This window comes from Chelon labrosus (assembly GCF_963514085.1).
Source record: "Chelon labrosus genome assembly, chromosome: 8".
Taxonomy (NCBI): Eukaryota; Metazoa; Chordata; class Actinopteri; order Mugiliformes; family Mugilidae; genus Chelon; species Chelon labrosus.
In genome coordinates, this window is record NC_140358.1 from 19,822,971 (window position 1) to 19,833,970 (window position 11,000).

Below are 11,000 nucleotides of genomic sequence, written 5' to 3' on the forward strand. Positions count from 1 at the left end.
GCGGACTCCTCTTAAAAGTTATGGCTAAAAAAGAAAAAGAAAAAAAATGGCGTCTATAAAATTGACATTAACGGTAGCTTAATTTGAAAAAAAGTTGCTCCTGTGAGTTAGTCGGTTTACCCAACCGCTTCCTTAAAAAAAAAAAAAAAAAAAAATGACGATAATAACGAGTTAGGGTTGAAATTAGCTGCAAAACTTCACAAACTTCCGGAACTTATCGAGTAATAACCGAGAGAAATGAGCAGTCTTCTCAAACTCACCACCTAAAATGATTGACGTTAGCCGTTAAAAGCCGCCGACCTCACCCGCAGAAAACTTGTCCCGTTTAAAAGAGCATCGCCTCCGCCGCAGCAGCAGCAGCAGCCGCCGTCCTCGGGAGTCAAACGCCGCCTCTAACGCCGGCTAAACTTATCCACTGTACTTTACGGGGCTTAACTTCTGTCCATGGGTGAGGCGGACGCTGCGTTGCGGACTCCTTTGCGCCTGGTCTTTCTCCTTCTTCTTCTTTTTTTTTCGCCTCTAAACTTCGCCAGCTATCACCAGACTTTGAGAAACTCCCAGACCGGTGAACTCTTGCCCTGTACGCTTCTGCAGACGCCGACACTCTGATTTGTGATAAAGCTCTCACGCAGACAAGAGAAACACACACACACACACAAACAACACACCCACACACACTTATGACACACACATTTACACACTATGCAAATACAGTACAGTTATTATTTTGTTTATGTTATATAATAACAATAACAATAATGGCACTTTGAGAGGAAGAAATAAGTTTTACATTTTAATATATATATATTATTTAATGATATTTTCAGCACTTTTAATCCTATTCATTAATATCTGTTTTCCATATAGCTGCTGTGGCATATACTTACTTGAAGATTTTTTTTCTTTCTATCCTATTTGTTGGATGGATTAATAAGAAAGCACTTATATTTTCTAAAGGAACATAAGTGAAAACAAGTGATTGACTGAACTCTGGTCTCACTAGCTGATCCTCCTTTGGGATTTGCGCTGAATGTGAAAATCCTTCCATTGAAATGACACAATGGGGAGAGGGAGCTCGGGAGGGGGGGAAAACTGAAGGAATTCACAAAACTAAACAGCTCCCGAGCTCCATGGCCGTGAAAGAGGAGATGGTGGAAGAAGGGGCCTAAATTTAAACATTTCCTCTTTGTCCTGTTTTGGAGCCATTGTCATCGCATGGCGTTCTCTCCCCTTCTGCACAGGAAGGAGTGGATCTGACATCAACGCTCTCAGGCTGACAATGCCAGGAAGTCTGTCTGACTGTATGTAAATATCTCTGCGTGTCCATGCTTCCCTTGCTTTGCCCGCCGAGCCGCTCGCCGCTCCCCGGCCCTCTACCCGCGGCGGCTTTGAGCACTTGAGTGCGTAGCAGCGGTAGTAGCAAGATGGTGATTTACATGCTACACTTCCCCGATAACTCATCCGCAACTGTCACTGCGAATTACAGCAACCTCATCTTCGGCTGACCTCTCCTGTGATGGAGCATCTTTAGCACATCCCTCGGCATCCAGGCCCACGGGGGCGACCTTTTTTATTTATATACCTACAAGAACCTACATTTGATTCTTTCAGGTTTTTACGTTTTGCCATATTGTCATGTTTTCCCTCATAGTTTCGCGCTGACTTATTGTTTGTTCCTCTCCTTCGCTTCCATTCCCTCACTTCTTTCCTCCCTCCCCTGTACTCACTCACTTCCTGAGGACCCCAAGCAGTCTTCCTGCTGTCCCCGGGCCATCACAAAAGACATCCTGGCCTAAAACACGCAAAATCTTTCAGCTTCGATCTGGCTTTTTCGCACACTCACACAGCTTCTTATCTTGAGAAAATAAATTCATACATTTTAATCATTTTGTATGAGAGATAAAAAGCAGGAGGTGGGGAAAAAAATGAATGAATAATGAATGTTGGAGTCGGAATAGGAGATTTATAGACTCTCGACGCGATGGGGTCGCGTCTGAAATAATAAGATTTGTTGACATTGGTCGTGTACATTATAAAACGTCTACTTTGTTGCCTATTTACGGCGAGTGTTGAGCGGTCTGAACAGAGCTCTTTGAAATGATGTCATTGGCTTCTCGTTTTCAGAACAATCAGCCTCTTCCTCTCCTTCCTATGACACGGTCCGCACTCATGGGCTTGGTGGAGATTACTGGAGACAAACACTCGCTGAGTTTAGGCCCAGCTGTAATTATTTCGCCAGTCTTTGTCAAAGCTGCTGAGTGAAAACAGGCTGCCGTGAAAAAGCCAGCCAGCCAGACAGGGAGGGAAGGAGGGGAGGAGGGGGAGAGGAGAGAGGGGCAGATATGTTGTGATATCAAGTGAAAGGCTTACTAAAGCCTGGGAACTGGATTCAGGAGGTGTAACTCGTGTGAGAACAGCTGGGAGGTCAGTCAAGTTATGTTTCCAGCGCAGGTGTTTGGGAACAGTCATGCTGAAACACTGTAGCTGTTTCGCTTTACCGCATGTCCTCACATGGGGAGGACTGTCGAGTTTAAGGGGGGACGGGAGGGAGATGCTGGTGAGATGCATGTATGCACTTCTTATACACTGGCATGTTAAAGTGCACATTGCAACACATGAGATTACACAGATTTCCCCCACTTTTGGTATGAAATATATGTCCAGGTAGTACTTGCCTCCGGTAGCAAAGCAAAGTTTGATTTACACTGACATTCCTGACATTCCCCCGGCACTGACCTGCATACTTCCGCAGCTCGGGTGCACATGGCACTATCCCTGAAAGACACACACACACACACACACACACACACATCGGAGCTCATCCTACCACCAGTTCACTCTTTGACATTTGACACTTTGATCCCAAATGAGTTTGGGTTAATCAATCAGTTTTACACACTAACAAACACACATGTGAACCAGCTCACCTGGCGCACACATGGACAGCTGGAATGTGTGGAGAGGTCTTAATGTCAATGGTGATAGGAAGGTCTCACTAAAGCAGCCATCTGAGAGGGACAGGGAGAGGAAGAGAGGCACAGAGAGAAAGAAAGGCTGAGAGGGATAGGGAAGAGGGAGTGTGTCTGTTTGTGTGTGTGTGTGTGTGTAAAGCTTTCAGCTGGGGACTTTCAGCCATTATCAGGATGAATCTGAAAACAGGAAGGCGGGTTCCAATAAACAAGACGAGCGGAAGACAACCACAGTTCTACTTCCTGTTTTAGAGCAAGGGAGGAAACAGCAGATTTTTTAGGAATTCAAATCAAAAGCAACCCTCTGGAAAGACCATCTTTGTAACACATACTCTCGATTTGACAAAGCAATAATTACTTTTGGAAAAGCTGCTTTAGTGTGGCAGATTTCTGTTCATTTCCGTGTTTTGTGGCGGTCAAAATCAAGCAGATCCCCGCCCCGCTTCTGCATCTTTGTGATTCTTAATCGGGCTCTTGCTATCCAGGCCTTGGGCAGAGCCACACTTGGCTGTGTTTGTGGGTCAGCAGCAGCGACAGAAAAGCGGCCTGGCACACAAAACTCCATTTCCTCTCATTTGGTTTCCTCCAGCTTCTTCGGAGAGCAAAGTTTCTGATTGGGGAAAACCCAGGAGACTCCGCGATAAAGGGTGGGATTATAGTCGGCGGAGGAGGGGGATATTTAACTCGGGAGAACAAAAGGAGATAAAACTTTGCAGATCATCCTGTGTTTCGTCAGCGCAATGTGTCGGCACAGCTGAGCTGAGCAAAGGGCCGAGATCTAAGGCGAGATAATAGACAATTAGTAGCGAGATTGATAATAAACTGGCATTCCTCGCACTGATTCGTCAATGAAAAAAGTCCCTTTGGAGTTGACTGTTTTATCTCCTTGATTAATGTCGACCTCTGACCACACCATTGTCTCTGGTCAGTGTCCGGTGTGCTGGTTTTGGAAATCAAGCGTCAGCCAGCCCTTGTTTTTTAATGGGGATGGAGCAATAGCCATATTATTAGGCCTATTAATTATCAGTAGGGCCTATTCTTCTCTCCGTGTCCTGTCTTGCCCTTTGTGTCCCACTTGGATGTGAATGGATACATATGGTGAAGTGTGTCCTCATCGTCCCACCACACATCCTCTGTCTTAGCACCCAGATAAGGGCTTAAAGGCCGTCACTGTATTCTAATCTGATCTTGAACAACATCACACATTTATTAATTCTCATATAATCCCAAGATGCGTCTTCAACAAATTTTTATCTTGCAAATTCTGCGGCACGCCCATGTAATTTCTACGACCAGGCCCCTCAATACAATAGATTATACTAAATAAAACCACATATTTACATATTTGATTACAATAGCAGGACCAGTTTAAGTGCAAAGTGTAAAACTGACAGACATTGTATATGTTGTTGTGTGTGTGTTTATTCGCCTGCACCATCTGAACACACTTTAAACACATTAAACATTCACACACATTAAACATTCACACACCTATCTGTCTGACCTGCTGCAAGGTTTGTTTAAGATCTAAAAGCAGAAGTGGACTTGGGTGAGGAGAGACATCTAGAGGAACCAAATGAAACTGCTCGCTTAATTTATTCACTAACGCAGTAAGGGTGGCATTTCTTTAACATGTCGAATTTTATACATAAATATAAATAATTAAAAAAAAAAAAAAGACATGGAGACATATCTGCAGATCTCAGTGGAATACGCTGCACCTGTATGCTTTTCAGCTGCATGCGTCCTGTGTAAAAGAAAAAAAGCATTTTACGCACTGATCTGCAGTTAAGGATCTCTTCCACATGGTGGCACTCTGCCTCTTTCAAAGAACAGCCCCTTCCTCCTTCCTCTGCTAGTTGAATAGGGGATTACAAAACAATCCTTTATTATTAAAAATCAGATATACAGTGCATTTGAGAATATTGTCTATTTCAGGAGTAATACCACACAGGCAAATCCAGTTTTCAGGGGAATCAAACTGATAGAGTGGAACTGGAGGAATTGATCTAAAATGATGAAATGAAATTGGGCAAATTTGCTATGAGGATTTTAATTAACTACTAGAGTTCTGAGGTTTGGTTCACTCTCGCATTGGATTATTGGCTACTGTTAGACGGCGCTCAATAAGAAACTGCTACCAAACCTGATAAAGGGTTGTGTTCTGCACTGCGTGTGGACCTGAATTTTAGCCCGCTATCAATGAAGGAGGCGCCCTAAGCCTTCAGGCTCCTCATTCTGTAATGAAGCTGTAGTTAAACACAGCTATGCCACAGAAACAGCCAGGGTTCCTAGTAGCACCTATGCTACCGGCAATTCTCTGCACTTGGACTCAGCCTATAGCCGCGTGTCAATCAATGGCTCATGGTCATACCCGCTGAAGTTGTGACCACAGATGCATTTTTGTGAGAATATGCGCCTGGGGCTGAAAAGTAATTTGGTGTGAAAGTAAAGAATTAGACCTCGGAGATGTGGCTAGCATTAAAGTTAGATGTGATTAAAGCTACAGGCATCGATTGGATCTCCCTTACAAGGTAGCAGGCCTCGGGATGTTCTGCAGAAAGGCGGAATCCCTCTGCTCAATCTCGTGATTTTCCACTGTAACACGGCGAGATGATTTCATTTGCTTTAGACATTTGCAAAGAGTTTTGGTCAAAAAAAGGAGAGGGATCGCACACTTTTACTGGCCGGTGCTACGGGATCCATGGATGCCTAAGTGATACAAGTTAGGTAATGGTTTAAATTAAAAACTACAAGTCAAGTGGAACTTTCTCATTTATTATTCAGCGAGGCACATCATCCTTGCTTAAAGGCTTTAGGAGGAAAGATAAGAGGCTTTTTAATCTGTACATGGGAGACATACCTCTGTTTCAGCTTTGGGTTGTAATCAGAGAAGAACAAGTAAAATCAACGGAGGACGGGTCCGCGAATGCTGACGTGTTCTGCGCCGTGTTTGTCCATTTTTAGTCGTATTTTTTTTTTGTTTTTGTTTTTGCATGCTTATCGAGAGTACATGGTGTGTGAGAGAAAATAGGCATTCTGGTTATTAGGGGAAAAACTGTTGAAGAGGTTAGAGCCCTGCACTCCAAGCTGAAGCCACTTTTGCTTTCATGTTAGCAGCTGTCCAAGCCCAAAATGGCCAATTACCATCATTTCTCAGCTGGTGGTGGTAATGTTAGTGAGATAGAGAGAGAGAGAGAGAGAGAGGCGGGAGAGAGAGAACACGAGGTAGAGGCAGCCCAGATAAGCCCGGGAAATAAAACCATATTTCCGCAGCATGGAAATCAGACAACATCCACCATGACAGAAGGTGAATCCATCAGCTGCAAAGGAAATAGATTCAATTAGATGGGTCCCTCTAGTGTGCGAATATAAGCAGAGATTGTTTTTATGGTAATGATGGTTGTAATTGCGACAAGACCTTTCACAGGAATTATACAGTGTAATATAGTATGTAAACATGCATATATGGGGGAATTATATGGAAATAAAGGAAGGAAGGAAGAACGAAAGTGAGAAAGATAGAAGGAAAGAAAGTGTCGCCTGCATATCTGACTGTAAGAATGAGTTATTATTACTGAGAGCGAGATGAAGACTTGACTTTTCCCCAGAGACTCCTCCACTGATCTGCGTCGTTGTGTCTCAGTCTGATCTTTGCCAGGAGGTAATGCTGTTAGAGCTTGAAAGATTGCATGTGCATTATTTCTTATGGGAAATGTATAATACTCCCTTAAACACAGCATGATGTTTTAATCACGTTTTCGCACGCTCCGATCAACCCGAGCCAATCCCGCACCAGGAACTCTTGAAAAAATTAAATATCACTGGATCATTCTAAACTCCTCCAATTTTGATAATCCCTCAAGAAGCAACGCCGCTTCACAGAGGATAAGCAGCACGCCTCCTGATTTTACGGAAGCAACAAACAAACCACTGCAACCGCAGACAAACTCCGAGTGAAAGAGATGACATTTCTCAGGTTAGATGAAAGATTGACTCGTGTCTTTTCATCAGGATTGATAATGCAGCATCACAGCATTACATGTGGGTGGCTTTGGTTCCTACTGAAAAGGAATATGGAGTCTGTTTTCTGACCTTTCTTTCGACCGGATAGACCTTACCATTGGACTGACATCAATACCAGACTTGTAACAGTCTTGTCTGAACGATAAAAGAAAAACCCAAAAACGCTTTGGTGGCAGAGGAGAATTGTGAAGTTAAGGCAAACAGTGGCACAGGGGTTTAAAAACACCAGTATGAGAGCGATATAAAGTTAAAGGGAAACAGACCTGAATGATAATAACACACACAAAAAAAGGCAAGAGATTAAAAAAGGATCAATTATATTAAATATTCTGCTCATTTCCAAGGCTAATTGCTAAAAGACAATGATCACCCTCCATAGTCCAGCCTCAAACTGAAACCCTGCTAATTCTCATTTTAGGTCCTTGAACAATAAGTAATCACGCGTTCCTCATGCTGAGTTTATTTTCATCTGATTAATTCCAATGCAGCTTTGCCCAGTCTGTGATAACAATGAGGGTTGCATGTCTCACTGCCTCCATCTGTCCTACTAGAACATGTCTGGGAACACAACATCACCAGAACACCAGAACGGTTAATCTGCCTTATTTACTTCTCCCAGTATGGCTGCTTTGTCACACACATCATTTGTCCTCCAGGATAAATATTTCCCCAGCGTCAGTGAACACTAAATGTTGATTTATCCTCAGCCTGTTAAACTGGCCAATCTGCATATGGTGCGTTCGTGTTTTGTCAGGATGCATCCACTGTGACAATATATACTATAATTATCATCTAAGTGTGGCAAGCAGAGCTGGAGACCATTCACTGGTCTGCAGAGACCTGGGTGGGTGGGTGTCAACTGAGTTGTCATTTTATGCTATGCACTGAAGATATCTTGTGTGACAAAGGGCTGATTTAATAGGGGAACAATTTAATGTTGTCTGATTTCATTGTCATGAACAAGATCTCCCATCATTTTGCTCCCCTGCTCAAAGGGAGAGAAATAAGGGGGGAGTCAGAAGGAGAGAGAAGGAGAAAGAGATGAAGATCTGATTCGTCGTCTAGCTATTTGTGTTGCTGAAACAAAGAGAATTTGGAGCAGGCCATTTAACTTAATGCTCTCTCTTCTTTACTAACGGTCTGAAGATAATTAGTATTACTAATCAAAACACTTGTGTCTCCTCTCCCCTGTTGTGTCATCTTCCCCCAGGGGTGCAGCAAACTGTCTATCGCTATGAAGGGCACTCGATCGTTCCTTTAATGTTTTCACTGGATATAGATGAGCACAGTCTAATGTATTTCGCATTTGCACTGTTTATCGTCGCAGCCTTAATGTCCTCATTTGGTTGTTTCAGAGAGAGTCAGCAAGCATCACCTAAAAACACAAATCACCGCCACATTGCCATGGTTTCGATTCCAGATAAATCAACTAATCTTAATTGGATGGATAAGAGCGGGATAGGCCCAGTTATTTAGCATCAGCTGGTGAATGATTAGTTGCCACTGGTTCAGTAGTTCAGTTCAGTGTGAGTTGTTTCTGAAAACTGCTCATGATTTAAATTTACTACAGATGTATTTGCAGCATTTCATCCAATCTTAAAAAGGGACTGCAACTAACAATTGGTTCCATTATCATCAAAGAAACAGCTTTTCAATTAGGTGATTAATCAACTCAGTGGAGTCCACAATAATGTCTTCAAATGTTTTGTTTTCCCAACCAACAGTACAGTGTAGCCCCAAGGACATTCTTGCATTTAAGAAGCTTGAAACAAAAAAATGTGTGATATTTTTGTGTTGTAAATTATTTAAGTGCCTTATAAATTATCAAAAGTTTTGCCTGATTTTGCAACAACTGGGTTTTGACCAGTGCAGCCAATGTCGAAGTGCCAAAACTTGCAGTTCCTCAAACGGCCACTTGAGGCTGGTTCCAAAAGTAAGCTAATCCCAAGTTCGGAAAGTTTCACATCCAACTGGGTGGTTTTGAATTTTATAGGCAGAAATACAGTTGGACAGGTGTACAAAATTTGGGCTGGTTTGGGATCATTTGGCAGATCTGAAACAAAACCAATGTGCATTTACTTTTCCCAAGAAAGTGTATGAGTCCCGAGACAGACGTGAGTGGTTAGGTTGGAAGCAATCTGGGTGTTGGACAAAGGTACTAATCAAAATATCAATCTGGCGTCTGAACAGCTTTTGAGCTGGAAACCATCAGTTGTTGATGGTCATTCTCCATAGACCACCATGTTAAAATGTCCAATTTTACAGCAGCTTACAGCCTGGTGCAAATAGCTAATTTCACTTTTCATGACAATGGCACAATAGTGATTTTTTTTTTTTAAATAACTCATCCATTTAAATTTTATTAATTTATTTTAGTTCTGCATATTTAAAGACATGGCTGGTTTATGTGACAGGTGACATATTGGTGCTGTCACAGGTTGCTAGCCGCTAGCTGTGTGCCTGTCAGCTAGTTGTCACCTCTGCTTATCACAACCCCTGGGCTGTGTTTGTGCCATTTGGAGAGTTTTATTTGTAACTGTTTTTTTAGGAACAAAGCTAATAAGCTAATGCCGGTTTGTTAAGATGCTTCAGTGACAATGCTAACACAATCTTAAGCGTAATACCAGGGTAACATTAACTAGTTTGAATATCTGTAGTCAATTTCTTGGTAGTTCATCCAATAACTGGTAGTTTCTGGCCCACTTCAGATATACCTAAACTTACATGGCATTTCTGAGAAGTTCCAGTCTGGTTTTAAATCGTGCCATAGCACCGAGACGGCCCTTTTAAGAGTTTTTAATGACCTGATTTTAACTGTTGTTTCTGGTAACTCTGCTGTCCTGGTTCTCTTTGACCTCACTGCTGCCTTCGACACAGTAGATCACAACATCCTTATGTCACGTCTCGACCTGTGTGTAGGCATTAAATTCACAGCCCTGAAATGGTTCCGATCTTATTTATCAGACAGGAGTTTCTGTGTCCAGCTAGGCCAATATTCCTCAACAGCATCCCTCTTAGCTGTGGCGTTCCTCAAGGTTCTATCTTGGGACCTGTCCTTTTTTCGTTGTATATGCTGCCCGTGGGGTCCATTTTTAACAAATATAATCATCAATCATTGTTTCGCAGATGATTTACAAATTTTGCTGAATTGTCTGAAGGATGTACAGTCATGGATGGAGGCAAACTTCCTTAAACTAAATAAAAACAAAACGGAAATTATATTATTTGAATACCAGGTTCTCTTTGATGGTTATGACAGTGACATCAGCCCTCTAGCATTGTACTGTCACCCTGTCGGAAGAAATCTTGCCATGACTGTTGACTCCACCTTTAAATTTGACAAGCAGATTAGTTCAGTAGTCGACGTGCTTTTTTAAACTAAGACTTCTAAGTAAAGTACAGTCCTAACTCCCCACACATGATTTTGAGAAGATAATTCATGCTTTTATCACCTCTCATTTAGACTACTGTAGCTCTCTCTACATCGGGCTGCACTGGGAAAAAACACCGGTACTGACATCCCTACACTGACTTCCAGTCCATTTTAGGATTCATTTTAAAATTTTACTACTAGTTTTTAAGACTCTTAATGGCCGGGCACCATGTTACCAGAATTACTTCGTCGCCACACTCTACCCAGAGCTCTGCGATCAACAGACCAGCTGCTACTGGACCTCCCTAGATCCAGGCTTTGTGGTGGCCCCCAAACTCTGGAACAGCCAACTCTTTTATATCAAAGCTGCCCCAGAGTTTGGAGCATTTTAAATCATTGTTGAAAACCCACTTCTACTTGCTGGCCTTCACTCCAAGTTGAGCAGGATATCTTGGATTTTATTTTTCTAACACAGGTTTACTTGTGTTTTATTTGATGTTTTATTGTTTATAGTAACTCATATTTATTTGTTTTATATTTAACGGGGATTGTTGATTTATTTATATTGTTCTGCTTGTGCGGCACTTTGGTTCAACTGAGGTTGTTTTTAAATGTTCTTTAGAAATAAACTT

The 11,000-nt window shown here is 42.3% G+C and overlaps 1 protein-coding gene across 4 annotated transcripts in view; it reads right to left on the bottom strand.

Moving 5' to 3' along the window:
* The window catches only part of LOC311491802 (rho guanine nucleotide exchange factor 9), a 40,056-nt gene extending 39,425 nt beyond the window's left edge, over positions 1 to 631 (bottom strand). For 2 of the 4 annotated variants that reach the window (XM_084549835.1, XM_084549837.1), the window contains exon 1: positions 261 to 627. The gene's annotated coding sequence lies outside the window, so the exon portion shown is untranslated. Of the gene's footprint in view, positions 1 to 260 lie in introns of all 4 variants that reach the window. The other 2 variants (XM_084549839.1, XM_084549836.1) reach the window with 2 other exon arrangements.
* Between the last annotated feature and the right edge of the window lie 10,369 nt (positions 632 to 11,000).